Raw genomic sequence first — 15,763 nt, forward strand, 5'->3', positions numbered from 1 at the left:
CAGTTTTTAATCACTCTTACTATTATAAATGATTATTAATTTAAACATATCATTTATATTTAATTTTCAAATAAATAAATAAAATAGCTTTGGCCATGTAATTTCAGAATGTTTTTTTTTTCATTTATATTTATATTGTTACTATATTGTAATAAAAAATACAAATAAATAATTATATTATTAATCTAAATGCAATCAAGTACTTTTCATAATTATAAATATATATATTTATTTATAAATATTTAAGAATTTAAACATTTGAAGCATAAAATATAAAAAATATAAAAGTTTGTGTATATATATACACACTTCAATTTTTTATGTATTTATTTATTTATTCAATAATAACTACTTAAATCTTTCTTCTTCTTTTTTTACCACACTGACTTAATAATTACTTAGACAAAAATAACAGCATGCTGGTTTGAAGTGACATGAGGGTGCACAGATAACACACAAAACATTTTTTGACATCCCAGAAGTGGCTTGAATCATTATTTCTACAAAACCAAAGTTTGCATCTCGTTTCACCAAAACATAAAAATCAGTCGGGCGTCAGTTTGTCAATGTCTCTCACCTCCACGGTAAATCTGCTCTGGGCATCGCACTCATCAGACACAGTAAATTGAAAACTGTGCATTTCCTCCTCGTCCACTTTCCAGATGAGGAGACCGGCCGGGGAAATTGAGGCCCCGGGGGGCCCTCTCTCCAGCTGGAAGAGCGGGGCCGAGCCCTCGGGGTCCGTGGCTGTGAATTGGTACACAAAGTTCTCACCTACAAAGGTCTGCAGGCCGTCCCGCGGCGTGTGGAAGGTTGGTGCATGATTAGCTGAGGAAATGAGAGGAGAAATGCAAGCGAGAATAAGGTGAATGAATCATCAGTTAGAGCTGATTTTCAGACAATGATTTTGTCTGATAATATTTATCAATGTCATTTTTATTAATCTTAGTTCATTGTACTTGGACTGAAATACAGTTTTATTTGACTAAATTAACGGTTTTATTATCATTATCCGTTAATTAAAAGTCCAATTGTAAATTAATTTAAATGAAAAAAAATATATATTTTTATTATTACAAATTTCATTAAACATATCAAACATAACATAAAAATAAGCAAATATGTGAAAAATCAGTACATGCATTTCATCATTGCTTTGTTCTTTCAGAAAGCAATATTTACAAGCTATTTACAAGTAAAATTTTATAGAATGTATTTTTATTTTTAATTTTTAATCACGTTATAAATCACACATACACACACACACACACGCACGCACGCACGCACGCACGCACACACACACACGCACACACACACACCTAAAATATGATTTTGGTCATGTTATTTCAGAAAGCCAAATGAGAAATGCCTCACATGGAAGAAACAGGCACAAAAAGAAAATCTCGTTTTGTAATATCTGGCATGATGACATATGCGGGATACAATCTGATTTACAGCATTGTGCATTCGTATCCAACGGTTATTTCCCACTTCTTGTTCTGTATGAAACTTGACAAACAAAATCAGCAACACAGAGCAAAAATATCCATCTTAAGTGACACGCAATTATCCACAACAAAACCCTAGTCTTGAAATATGAAAGCATTTTCTGCACCAATATGTTACTCGTATTCAAAATCTCATCCACGAGCAGCATGAAGTATATGAGCTTGTGAGTTTCTGGCTGGGAAATGTTGACTAACAATAAAATGGATCCATAAATCTGTTCTGACAAAGTAAATAAACCCAAAGCCAAACAAAAATACCAATAAAAATACTACTGCTATTCTCATAAATGCAAGTATTCAAACCAATTTTTAAAAATGCATGCTAATTGTTTCAGAATGGTCTGATGTCTATTTCACACAGATTTCCTCAGATATGTAAGGGTTCTGTTACAGTACAAATACTCAATTTCGAGATTTTCCTCTGATGATCATCTCGTCTGAATTTGTCTGTATGAACGGACTCTCAGTTTTGCCACAGAAAGCTGAAGGAAGCACGGCAGAAAGCGCGTCGGACATAACTAGCAGAAGATAAATGGGTGTGAGGTGAATGGTTGTAATCTTAAAGCTGAAGATCTTTAAAGCTGAATGTGTGTGAAGACTCTGATAGCATCAGTCCCACCCTCATTTGAAGCGCAGGCAAACAGAAGGATGTTTGCTGTCATCTCTCTCGCTATCTCTTTCTCTCTCTTTCTCTCTCTCAACACAGTGGTGTGGAGTTGGATGTGTGGCTAAAGAAGAGGGTGTTTGTGCCCAAATGCAACATGATTCCTAAAGAACTGGCCAATAAAAAAATCATGTGTGTATTTGTTTTGCTATACTTGCAAAGATTTATTTATTTTTTTTGAAAACATATAGTAAATCCCCATACATTTACATTTATGAGAGGCTTTTATCCAAAGCAAATTACAGTGCATTCAGGCTAACATTTTTTTTTACCAAACCCACAACCTTTTGCGCTGCTAACGCAATGCTCTACCATGTTATAATTATCCCTATACATATAGTAAAACCTCTTAGATGTATCATTTTTAAATGTGACTCGGATAGATAATTGAAAAAAGGTTAATAAATCTTAATTAAAAAGCCATAAACAAAAAGATACGTTTGAAAACATGGTTTATTGCACATCAGCTGAATTACATTAATACAGTTAAAATAATATGCAATATTACAATTGTTTACGGACATCATTCTGAAAAATACGAATTTACATAAAAACGCTATAATTATTGATTGGTATATTGATATTATTTAAACGTATAATATTTGTTAATAATTCTATACTACTTAAAACAATACTGATAACAATAATATTACATAAGAAAAATAAAATATAGTATTATTATTATTATTATTATTATTATACACATATACTTCCTAATATATTTTCATGAATTATTTCAACAACAACAACAACAACAACAACAATAATAATAATAATAATAATTATTATTATTAGTTGTACTAGTAGTATTATTGTAAATAGTAGTGGTAAAGTAATATTGTACTCAATTATGGCATATTAAATTATATGAATAATATCAGATATTTTAATATATATTATGCATTATATTATAGCTTTATTGTGGTGAAATTAATAATAATTATTAGCAGTAGTAGTATAAGCAAAATAATAGTAATTAATTAATAAGCAATTTATAAACAATTGCTTATTATATATATATGAAATATATTTAATTAAATATATTAATATATGAATAAATAATAATATATTAATAAAATCTTATATTATTTAATAATAATAATAATAATAATAATACATTTTAGTTATTGTTAATATTAATCATGAATGATTAAAAATAATAAACACATTCATTACAACAATACAGTTCTTTATTGTATTTTATAGTTTTTTTATTGTTATTTATTTATTTATATTTTTATTGGATTTATAAAATCACCTGGCATATAATGGCAAATAAAATCAATAAGACACAAGGGTGTGCACCAGTGTGTTTTTATCACAGTAAAACCACATTCATGTGTATGCCACTTTGCATCCTGGTCAACAACATCTCTTAATGATGGTAAATTCACTACTGTTCTCATTGCCATAATAAAACATCCCAGGACAGTCCAATTCTTCATCCATATCCTGTAGGTCTCCTGAGATGAAAACAGTATTTAAAAGAACCTCATGAAATATTACACATCAGTCTTCGCAGTGTGCTATTTTACAAGGCTGTAAAATCCGAAAATCTAATGTCAGCTAATTGAAAGTCACAGCGAGCCTTTTCCAGCTGACTTGCCATATACCGTCTCTGTTTAGCTGCTGTAATAAGGTCTGTAAGATGTGGGCTTTTAACTTCAAACATACTGAAAGTAGTAGCAAGATAGCAAGTCTTTTCAGATCTACCCTATACTTCCTTTTACAGTTTGATTATATCCGACAGAGTAAACACCTCACACAAATGTTCAATTAAATAAACATTGTAAATGTCACATTTAGTCAGTCCAAACAGTTCTATTTATTTTTTCTTAACCCTCTATGGTACGGAGTTGCCATAAGGCAAAAATTAATTTATACTCATTTCCTTGTTATTTTGAAAAAACTACGATATATCACATTAAAGGGTTAGTTCACCCAGATAGAAAAATTATGTAATTAATAACTTACCCTCATTTTGTTCCAAACCAGTAAGACCTCCGTTTATCTTTGGAACACAGTTTAAGATATTTTAGATTTAGTCCGAGAGCTCTCAGTCCCTCCATTGAAGCTGTGTGTACGGTATACTGTGAAGAGAGAACTGAAGATGAACACCGAGCCGAGCCAGATAACGTACAAAAGACTGACTCGTTCACGAGTCAAGAACCGGTTGCATCGGTTTTCGGATCACCAGTAGTTCTTTCGGACAGTTCGATTCAATAAACCGGTTGAAGAAAACGGTTCACCGGTTCTTTTGCGCTCGACATAATGGTGTCATATGCGATGATTGCCCTTCATTCATGCCTTCGGTTTACCCGCGCTCATAACACTAGCACAGAATCAGTTCAGAATCAATCACCAAAAGAATCAGTTCGGTTCAGACGCTCTGTGTGTCAGTCTGTTTCACGCTGAATCACACATGCGTAGTATCATCAGCTCCTCGATTCTTCTTATCTGGCTCGGCTCGGTGTTCATCTTCAGTTCTCTCTTCACAGCAGTTCAGTCAGTGTACTGTTTGAGTACATGATATTGGATTGTTTGAACTCAGAGGGAGTGTCAGCCACATTAAAAAAGTTAACAGCTTAAGTCATTTGTGGATTAATGCGTATTAGAGATGCGAACCGTTTAAAACGATTCGATTTGGTGAACTGAATGATTCGTTCGCGAACCGGATATCCAGACTGCTTTGTTTTGAACTCTCTCACAACAGACACGGAAGAGAAGACAATGCTGAATAAAGTTGTAGTTTTTGCTATTTTTGGACCAAAATGTATTTTCGATGCTTCAAAAAATTCTAACTGACCATCTGATGTCACATGGACTACTTTGATGATGTTTTTCTTACCTTTCTGGAAATGGACAGTATACCGTACACACAGCTTCAATGGAGGGACTGAGAGCTCTCGGACTAAATCTAAAATATCTTAAACTGTGTTCCAAAGATAAACGGAGGTCTTACGGGTTTGAAACAACATGTGGGTAAGTTATTAATTACATAATTTTGCTATCTGGGTGAACTAACCCTTTAAGGGAATTAAAAGGGTAGGCCAATCGGTAGCCAATGATGTGCTGTTTTTAAGTCACATGACAACTGAATGTCCTCCAAAACTCCTTTTCGCAATGTCACCCTGACACAGAAGACACCTGTTGAAGTGCTCCAGAAATTGCTCTATTAACCTAATTTCTAAACATGTTTTCTCAAGGGGGATTTTTTTGCAACATCTTTGTTAAGTAAATTAGATATTTTAATTCATAAATCAATTTTTTCTAACATAGTTTTACTGTAAATTAAGAAAATATCAAGGTTGCCATATGGCAACTCTGTACCACTATGGAAAAATAGGTGCGTTGCCATATGGCAACACTGTACCACAGTGGAATTTCAGTAATGTATTTCCCCATTGGGATTTTTCATAGATAGTAGCATCAATAAAATTATCACAGTTATTTAATTATTTGAATGATTTTTATTGTAGTTTAGTTGTATTTATGTATAAATAACAAAATTATGTCTTCTTTTCAGAAAATTAATACAGCTATATTTTATGGAAAGGGCAATAGGAAGAGTGCAGAGTTGGCCTTTCATGGAGATGAAAGGGAGGTGGAAATACCCTGGCTGCAGGGGGATCGTCCACATGAAGTGCAGAAAATGTGACTTGCACCTTTGCATCACAGCTGAAAAGAACTGCTTTTTGCAGTTTCATGGGATGTCATGAAATGTGACATGAGTTGGATTGAGACAGGTGCACATGGATGGACTGGGATAAACTGAACCCCCAGTTGCTCCCCCGGTCCTCGATCTATAGCTGCCCACTGCTCCGGGTGTGTGTTCACTTCTCACTGCTGTGTTTGTGCACTTGGATGGGTTAAATGCAGAGCAACAGTTCTGAGTATGGGTTACCATCAGTGGTGGACTGGGACAGTAAATCAGGCCGGGAATTTGACACCACCCCAGGCCACCTCTGTTGCTGCAGTCACCAACACCCAATTCATGTGTCCCCCAGACTGCTAAACTCTTTGGCTCTTTCAGTTGTTTGAATTGGGTTATACTTAAAAAATAAATCAAAATCCTTAGACTGTGGACGGGTAAAATAATCAAATGAAGTATCAAGAAGTATCAAGGCATTCACTGTCTCTATCATCTTTCCCTGAATCCCCCTCTCTCTCACTCTGCCCATTAAGTTTCTCTGCAATATGAAATAAGCACTTTCAATAATCTATATTAATTATGCAGCCATCAATTGTATGTCCCAATGATCACAGTCCTAGTACTGATGACCTTATAAATCATAAAAGCTCATATTTTTCTAAGAGTATAGCCAGCATGTTTAGTTTTGCTAATAGCTTAAACTTAAGCTGAAGGTTCGTGCTCTGACTCAAAAGCTGAACTGTCCACCCTCTCTTGTTCAACAGCAGGAGCACTAGCAGCACTAGTGCTACTGTTGCTTCCTTCGTCACCTTCAAAATAAATAAATAAGCATTGTACACTAGGCTACATATTGTAGGCTAGAAATGGAAAATCAATTTTTGGTCAATTTTGGCACTAAAAAAATACTGTATCCCCATATATACACATAACATACTAATATGCTTTTATTATCCAAATCCGTTAAAGGATTTTTAGGCTGCATTAATTAGGTAAACCGGAACCGGAAACACTTCCAATAACAACCTATGTACTTGCTACATCATTAGAAGAATGGCATCTACGCTAATATTTGTCTGTTTCTCTCTTGTTCAGAGGTCACCGTGGCCACCAGATCCAGTCTGTGTCCAGATCAGAGGGTCACTGCAGTCACCCGGATCCAGTACGTATCCAGACCAGATGGTGGATCAGCACCTAGAAAGGACCTCTACATCCCTGAAAGACAGAGGAGACCAGGACAACTAGAGCCCCAGATACAGATCCCCTGTAAAGACCTTGTCTCAGAGGAGCACCAGGACAAGACCACAGGAAACAGATGATTCTTCTGCACAATCTGACTTTGCTGCAGCCTGGAATTGAACTACTGGTTTCGTCTGGTCAGAGGAGAACTGAGCCTGGTTTCTCCAAAGGTTTTTTTCTCCATTCTGTCACCGATGGAGTTTCGGTTCCTTGCCGCTGTCGCCTCTGGCTTGCTTAGTTGGGGACACTTCATCTACAGCGATATCGTTGACTTGATTGCAAATAAATGCACAGACACTATTTAACTGAACAGAGATGACATCACTGAATCCAATGATGAACTGCCTTTAACTATCATTTTTGCATTATTGACACTGTTTTCCTAATGAATGTTGTTCAGTTGCTTTGACGCAATGTATTTTGTTTAAAGCGCTATATAAATAAAGGTGACATTGACAAAAGGTGACATATGTGAAACAGTGTGCTAGTTTGTCATTAAGATGCTCTTTTAAAACATCTATCATTATATACATTTTTAATACATATCTATATCTATCTATATTTTTTATTTATTTTTTTAAAATAGATTTTATCTATTGTAAGTCGCTTTGAATGAAAGCGTCCGTCTGCCAAATGATTATGTAAATATTAGGGTGGAACAGTTCAATTTTTTCACAGTTCGGTTTGTTTCACGGTTTTAGAGTCATGGTTCGGTACCGTTGTATGTGCTATGTTTATGGAAAAACTATTCTTTCAAAAAATATATATATTATCATATTATTAAGAATATTCTAACTACAAGCAACAGCACAAATAAATACAATAGAGTAAAGATACAAATAAAATAAACTGACTTTCAGGGTTTTATAGGTAGGTCTTGCATTAGTTTTTAGGTACAGAAATTAAATAAAGTAATCAAATGTAAAACAGCATTGCATTTTGGACTATAAATTAAAGATTATTCTTTATTGAAGTTATAAAACCTTTTTAATCAAGAGCAGTGAGTGATTTCTTTGTTGTTGCTGTTCGATTAATATAAAGACTGTCACTTTAAGAGAATGCACTGATACAGTGTTCGTATTAGTATTGAACGATTTGCCCAGGTTTTTTTTCATCGCTTTTGTAATGTCTGGGAATCCAGAATGCGCTTCCATCAGCAGAAACATATATTAGCTGAACCCTGTTTGTTTTACGTGTTATTTATAGTAAACCATATTACAGATGCTTTGTTAGATTTAAGTTGATCAGCGGTCCCAGCGCGTGCCGAACCGTGTGTGGTGAACTGAACGGTTCGGTTTTTTCAATGAACCGTCCCATCCCTAGTAAATATAAATGTAATTCTGACCGACCTTCTCCCTTACTGGCGAACATGGCTGGGATTGGCGCATCTGTGGCCAGGGCTTTTCTCCTTTTTATGCTTTCCCTCTCTGCTCCTCCTTTGTGTTTACGGCTCCATTTTTTGCGCGATTTTCTAAGATAAAGCCTGCCTCTCTATATAGCCAATTAGGCAGTGCTTCGCTGATGTTTGGTCATGTGGTGGTGTCATTTTCAAGACCGTCAATTAATCCGCAGTTACATACCAGCCACGTCAGTCTGATCGACTGCACACTCACAGCGGCAGGCGGCAGGCCAGAATGACCGTCAGGACATCGGGAAATGTCCCGGTGCTCCTGATGGCCAGTCCGCCCCTGGTTACCATACTTGGCAAATGTCACAACTTTCACTTTTCACTTTGCTTCAGGGAGCCACCTATCGTAATACCTGTATTTTATGTTTTCATGTTCTACATGGTATTACTGCATGTTCCAAGCTACCATACATTTACTTAACTTGTATAAAATACTTTCAAAAAGACTTGTTTTTATTGTTGGAAACTTTGTGGATGTAAAATAATAAAAAGTTGATGAATTTGATATGTATACATGGTACAAAAGCTATTTTTTTGTCCGTTTGCAAGCATTACAATACTTTTAAGTACCATTTTGAAGGTTAAATGATAGGAAACTACTTACTTTTGGTTTGCATGAGTTCCAAGTATAAAGTATACTTTTCTGGCCATTTTCCATTGAGGTACACTGTTGCCATATGGCAACGTTTTCCTAAATATCCCCCCCAAAAAAATGTCAACATTTTTTTTTTTTGGATTTGTATAATTGAAGCTATTTCATGTAATAAAAACTTATTTAAAAAAAAATATTTCATGGTTAGAACATAATGTGTACCATAGAGGGTTAAAAGCTTTTTTACATAGCTGGAATGAGATTCAAACCCACCTCTACCTACATATGCACATATGTATCTGAAGCATTGTTATTAAATATTAGACTACAGCTTGTATTTTGTATCTTTATGTTAATTGGATTACTTTTATTTGCATTAAATTAGCTTTAAATTAGATTGTGCTGCAGAAGGTTGTTGGGTCGAGTCCCAGGGCTGCTGAACCTTGTAATTAATTTGCAGCTTAATAATGTGCTGTGTGAGTGTCTACAGGTACAGATAGTGTTCAATAATGTGTGCTAATGCCATCAGATCTCAGTTTGCTTTCATGTCGACTGTGTTTACCTTGATTAACGGACCAGGTGTATTTAGAGGTGGTGGAGTTACACATGAGACAGGGAACAGAAGGGTTAGATTCTCCTTCAGCAAAACACATCCCATCTATATTACACGTCCTCTCCTGAGAGAGAGAGAGATAGAGAGAGAGAGACAGAGAGAGAGAGACAGAGAGAGAGAGAGAGAGAGAGAGAGAGAGAGAGAGAGAGAGAGAGAGAGAGAGACAGAGAGAGAGAGAGAGAGAGAGAGAGAGAGACAGAGACAGAGAGAAAGAGAGGTGTGTTATGCCTTCTAATTTCTAATTTTCATTTATTATGCGTTACAATTTTGCATTAAATTTGTATATTTTAATTTCATTTATTAAAAAATATTTGTATAGCATTTTATAGTTTTAGTTAATAAAAACAATGTACCTGTATTAAACATGAATAAAATAAAATAAAATAAAAAATCTCAAATGATACTAAACTAAACTATAATTGAAACAAAAATGAAATAAAAGAAGAAAACTAAAACTAGGTAAAGAAAACTAAATGCTAGAGTACAAACTAATGAAAACAAAACTAATTTGAAAATAAACAAATAAATGCACTGTAAAATGCAAAAAAAATTACAGCTCTAAAACTAAAATAAACAAACAAACAAACAAACTGTAATAATTTTTTTCAAAATTGTAAATCCTACACCATTGTTTTCCATTTACTAAAACCTAAAGCAAAACTAAAAGTAGAAAAACAAAGGTAAAAACAAAAAAATAACAATAATAGAGTGAAATAATGAAAAGTAAACTAAATTGAAAAGACAATAAAAAAACAATTATATATATATATATATAGAGAGAGAGAGAGAGAGAGAGAGAGAGAGAGAGAGAGAGAGAGAGAGACTTTTTGACTTTTACACGGCATTTTTTTATTCACCATAGTTAAAAAAAAAAACTTTTTTTTTTTTTTTGGATATACATTATTACATCACAATCACATTACACACATTTCCTCTTTTTAAATAAATAAATACTAGCATTACCAAAATTTCCAATTAAAAAACAACCCCCCATTATCATTCACTATAACCAGTGCTTCCTTAACACACCATCTCCATTTAAAAAAAGAACATTATTAATATGCTTGTAATATGTATATTCTATAATCACTCGTGATTCCACTAAGGATTTGAATAAAGCCACCATACAAACATCTCTGCCTGCGTTTTTTTCTTGATGAGACTTCAAAACTGCCATATTTAGCTTGACCTACGACAAAATTAGCAAGTACACATTGTTCTTTTCCAGGTTTCTTATAACAACAGCCTAAAATAAATAGGAACCCCAATTTAGATATAATTCTTTCCAACAGTACAAAAATAAAGTCTAGAGCAGTCACAAAACATATGAAAAATTGTATCAATAGCATCACAAAATGGGCAAATCGAAGTAACATTTTCATTCATTTTTGCAATAACCTTATTTGTTGCTAGGACACAATGGATCAATCTCCATTGCAGATCACCACATCTCTTAGAAATTGGAGGTTTATACAGAAGTCTCCAGGAGGGAAGAATATTTTCAGGTATAGATAGTTGAGATCTCCATTTAGTATCAACTTTTTCTTTCAACTGACCAACATGTAAAGTTTTAACGCATATGTGGTATAGTATTTTTTTCCTATACAATCAGAGGTCAATTCTCCATAACCTTTTAATAAGGAAACATAACCAGTCTCATCAATGCCACATTCTCTGGGAACCACCTTTAACTTAGGGAAGTTCATCAATACAAAACCATTCTCCAAAACATGATTGACAGATTGACCAAATGATAGAGGAATAGATGATTTCAACCCCCTAAAAAAACCATCAATTACTCTAAGAGAATTAAAGCCAACTTGATCAGCAAGTGACTATAAAGTTCTCCATTGGCCTCTACTTAAATCAATCAAATCACCCAACAAAAAAGATGTAAAAAAAAAGATCCATTAATCTTAAGCATACTATAAACATCATTATACAGCAGCTTAATACAAGATACAAAATATGGACCAAATCCAAAAGTTTCCAGTGTCTTAAACATATAGTGGTGGTCTACACGGTCAAAAGCCTTCTCCTGGTCCAGAGAAAGCAAACCAATGTCCAGCTTATGTCTTTTTGCAACAGTAATAATGACTCTAACCAAAATTCTAATTTTTGGAAAGTCTCCAATTTTTTAGGCATCCAAGGTCTCCTTTTTTGGTGATCAATGTTAACATTGCTCTCCGGCCACTTAAAGGTAGAGTCCCTCCATTAATGCATGCTACAAAAACATCATATAAATCCTGCCCCATTAGACTCCAAAAGGATTAAAAAAATTCCACTGAAAGCCCATCCAACCCAGGTGACTTCCCGAGGCTCAACTCCTGAACAGCCTGTGAAACCTCGGAAAAGGTTAAAGGATTGTCAAGCTCTATCCTCTCCTCCTCTGAGATGTTTGCCAATTCATGTAAAAATTGGTCTGTTGTTAGATCATCACACTGGTCAGAACAATACAAGTCCTCATAAAAAGAAATTGCATGAGATTGGATCTCTTGTTGATTTGTTGTCACTCGGCCATTTGGAAGTTTCAATTGATGAAATTGTTTTTGCTCCTTTTGCTTTTTTTCAAGTCCAAAAAAAAAAATGGGGTGGGAATGTCCATTTCATTAAGTTGGGAAAATCTAGTTCTTAAAAAAGCTAATTTTCCTCTTTCCTCCAACAGATTTTTCAACAGAAGCTTATTCTCTGTGATGTGATCAACAGAAGTTAAATCATCCGAAGCATTTTTGGTGCTTTGTTCAAGGATGCTCTGTTCAAGAATCTTCATTTCATCTTTCAAGCTTCCGATACTTTCTGCATTGTATTGTTGGCAAAAGATCTTTATATGGACTTTGCAAATTTCCCACCATTGACTTAATAATTGAAAACTATCTCTCTTTTCTCTCCAAGATTCCCAGAAAAGATTGAAAGATTGAAGGAAATTGTGATCTTGTAAAAGTCTATTATTGAAACACCACTGTGATTTATAGATTTGAGAAGATACAACAGAAACAGATATTGAACAAAAATGGTGATCAGAGAGAAAAGAAGGAGAAATACAAATATTAAAAGAACCTATCTCTATGTGTTTTTTAACATAGAAACGATCCAATCTGGCCCCAGACTATCTATTTGAATTTCTCAAATAGACCAAAGTATATTGTCTAACCCCAGGAAAAGCCTCCCTCCATACATCAACAAAGTCATGATAGTCAATCAGATTTTTCAAAATTCCTGCAGACCATGGATGGGGTTCATCGTGATTCCTATCTAAAAATTGATTAATTGTACAGTTAACCCCCCCCCCCACATTACAACAATATTATCTTGAGGGCACTGTAAGAGGGCATCAGAAAGTTTTCCAAAAAATAATACACGCTCCTTACCAACACTGCATAAACATTAAAGAAAGTATAATCAATTCCACCAAGGGTAATATCAACCAGGCATAATTTCTACCGTTACTGGTTGATTACCAATACGGGACGAGAAGAGTATGGTAACACCTGCACTTAAATTAGTTCCATGGCTCAATGAAGCATTGCCCATCCAATCTCTAGCCCAGTGTGTCTGATTTTGTACGTCTGTGGGTTTCTTGAAGCAAGACAATATCTGCTTTTTTTAAGATTAAATAATCAAATAAAACAGCTCTCTTGGCTGTGCCCCGACATCCATTGATATTGAAGGTCCCTATATTTAAAGATGTCATATGGTTAATAAAAAGGAGGGGGAAAAAAAGGAAAAAACTAAATGCATACATAAACATGACTATATATTTATTTTTTATGACAAATTTTCAATTTTTGCCTAACAGTACTCATGTATTCCATAAAGTCTGTATCATTTAGGCTGGTCAATTTTCTCAAGTGTAGATTTTCTCATCGCCACAGCAACAGATTCAACAAAAAGTTGTAAATCAGGAAAAAAAAACCCTCTATTTTGGGTCTTCGCTGATTAAATGTGGCAGCAAGGAAATTATTTATCTATTATTTATATTTTATATTTATTATTATTTAAAGTGTCTCAACAGACTGTTCATTTGCACTCACATTACTTAGTGATTCAGATTCAATTTGATGATCTCTATCACCAGACAGTCACATCGTTGCAACTTGTTCTACATCTTCATTATTTTCATTGATGCTCTCACCCACACTATGGTTTTCTGTAGCTGGGGTTACTTGCTGTGTGTTAGCAGGTTCATCCCCATTTTCAACCACACTCACAGCCTCAACAAGTAAAGGGCATGCCTGCTTTATATGTCCATATCTGGCGCAATTGAAACATTTCATCGATTCTGTACTAATAAATATTGTGTAACCCTTGCCTTGCACAGTAATCTTTGCAGAAACCTTTAAAGATTGAAAATACGCATTCAACACCATATGTGTTTGGCGTCTAAAAGACATTATATGTTTCAAATCAGGGTTTTTTAGGCCAAGAGGAATCATCTTTATTGGTCCCACTAATTTACTGTAGCGAACAAGTAAGCGTTCTAATGAGTCGTTAGAAATAAACGGGGGTACATTAGATAACATCACTTTCTTTGCCAGATTAGATAGCGGAAAAACTGACACGAAAACATTCCCCACAGATAAACCACGCTCAACCAAATCATCTACCATCGACTCTTCTTTTAGAAAAACAACAATGGCTTTATTAATTCTAGATGCCGATAAGATATTACTCGCACCTAAATCAACTCTAATCGCATTTAAAACATCTTCAACTGTGATTGATTCATCCGGCATGCATTTACATCCATGCCGGGCAGTTAACAATGAAAGACCATCAGAATACGTCCCCATTTCAGCAGCACTTAACACACAGAGTTAAGAAAAAAATCGCCCTTAAAGCATTAAGGGACCCGCAAAAAAAAAAGAGATGAAAGGGAAAACTTAAAGAGAAAAAAACCCTCAGCGCTCACTCAGACGCTCACACACCTCTCGGTCACTCACCCACGCACGTGCACGCGTAACCGGAAACGAGAGAGAGAGAGAGAGAGAGAGAGAGAGAGAGAGAGAGAAATTAAAAATTCAACTAAAAATTCAATTCCTGTACACATTTTTATCTATAGCGACTTTCAGTTTGTGCTTTCCCTGGGAATCGAACTCGCAACCTTTTCACTGCTCATGGTAAAATTTAAGAAAGAAAGAAAGAAAGAAAGAAAGAAAGAAAGGATGTGTGTGTTAATACATTGTGCCGTTGAGCGCTCCAGGCTTTATCCACCAGTGTGAAGATGTTTTGCTTCTGCTCACGGTTCCACTGCGGTTCAAGCCAACTTCCTCTGTCGAACCTTTGAGATAAACCTCAGCCGTCTTTGCTATAAATCACCAAAGCATAAAGCCTGGCGCTGATACAATCTCTATATTGCAAGTTTTTAATATCCAGCGGGACGTGTAAGTTGCAACGCCCAGAGGACAGCCACAGCAAAGCAGAGAAGATAAACAGACCAAACAGATCCACCTAGATAACTCATCCCTCACGCTGAGATTACACTCGATGTGGCAGCTGAAAACCCCGAGAAAGAAAGCGAGAGAAGGGGAGGACATCAGGTGCTCAAGGGATCGGTTACTCCATCAGTCTCTGGTTTCCATGATGTGAATAATATTGTCTGTTTTCCACATCCACACTCTGGGTTTTTCCAGCGCACTGAGAGCAGTTAAGACACTAAACGCTCATGACAGACTTTTTGCCTTTTGAGTCCATAAACTTGCATCCTCTGCGATTTATTTTCCAGTGGAAAATCCAGGCCATTAGTGTAGGAAGTGTGATTGCTCACAGTTTATATAAAGTGCAGGATGAACAGAAGGGCCATGAGGGAAGTTGTGCAAGAACAATCATGGAGGTTTTAAATAATCTTCATTCAAAAGAAGTTAAAATCAGTTTGAAGGGTTTTAAATAGAACAGGGGTTCCCTATCTGTCGGTCACTACGAGTTATGTTGAACGACATATGGGGTCTCACTTAGGAGGCCAATCATCTCTGAATTTAAGAGAAAACGCCAATGAAAATTGGCTAGTGGATTAACACACCTGAGCCACTCCCCGTGCCACGGGTATAAATAGGGCGACAGGTGCATCCACATATTAGATTTTTGCTTCGGAGC

General features: G+C 35.3%; 1 pseudogene; it reads right to left on the reverse strand.

Annotated features, from left to right (window-relative positions):
• LOC132131371 (von Willebrand factor D and EGF domain-containing protein-like) overlaps nt 1-15,763 on the reverse strand; it is a 69,722-nt pseudogene that overhangs the window by 18,405 nt on the left and 35,554 nt on the right.

This window comes from Carassius carassius, chromosome 48 (assembly GCF_963082965.1).
Source record: "Carassius carassius chromosome 48, fCarCar2.1, whole genome shotgun sequence".
Classification (NCBI taxonomy): domain Eukaryota; kingdom Metazoa; phylum Chordata; class Actinopteri; order Cypriniformes; family Cyprinidae; genus Carassius; species Carassius carassius.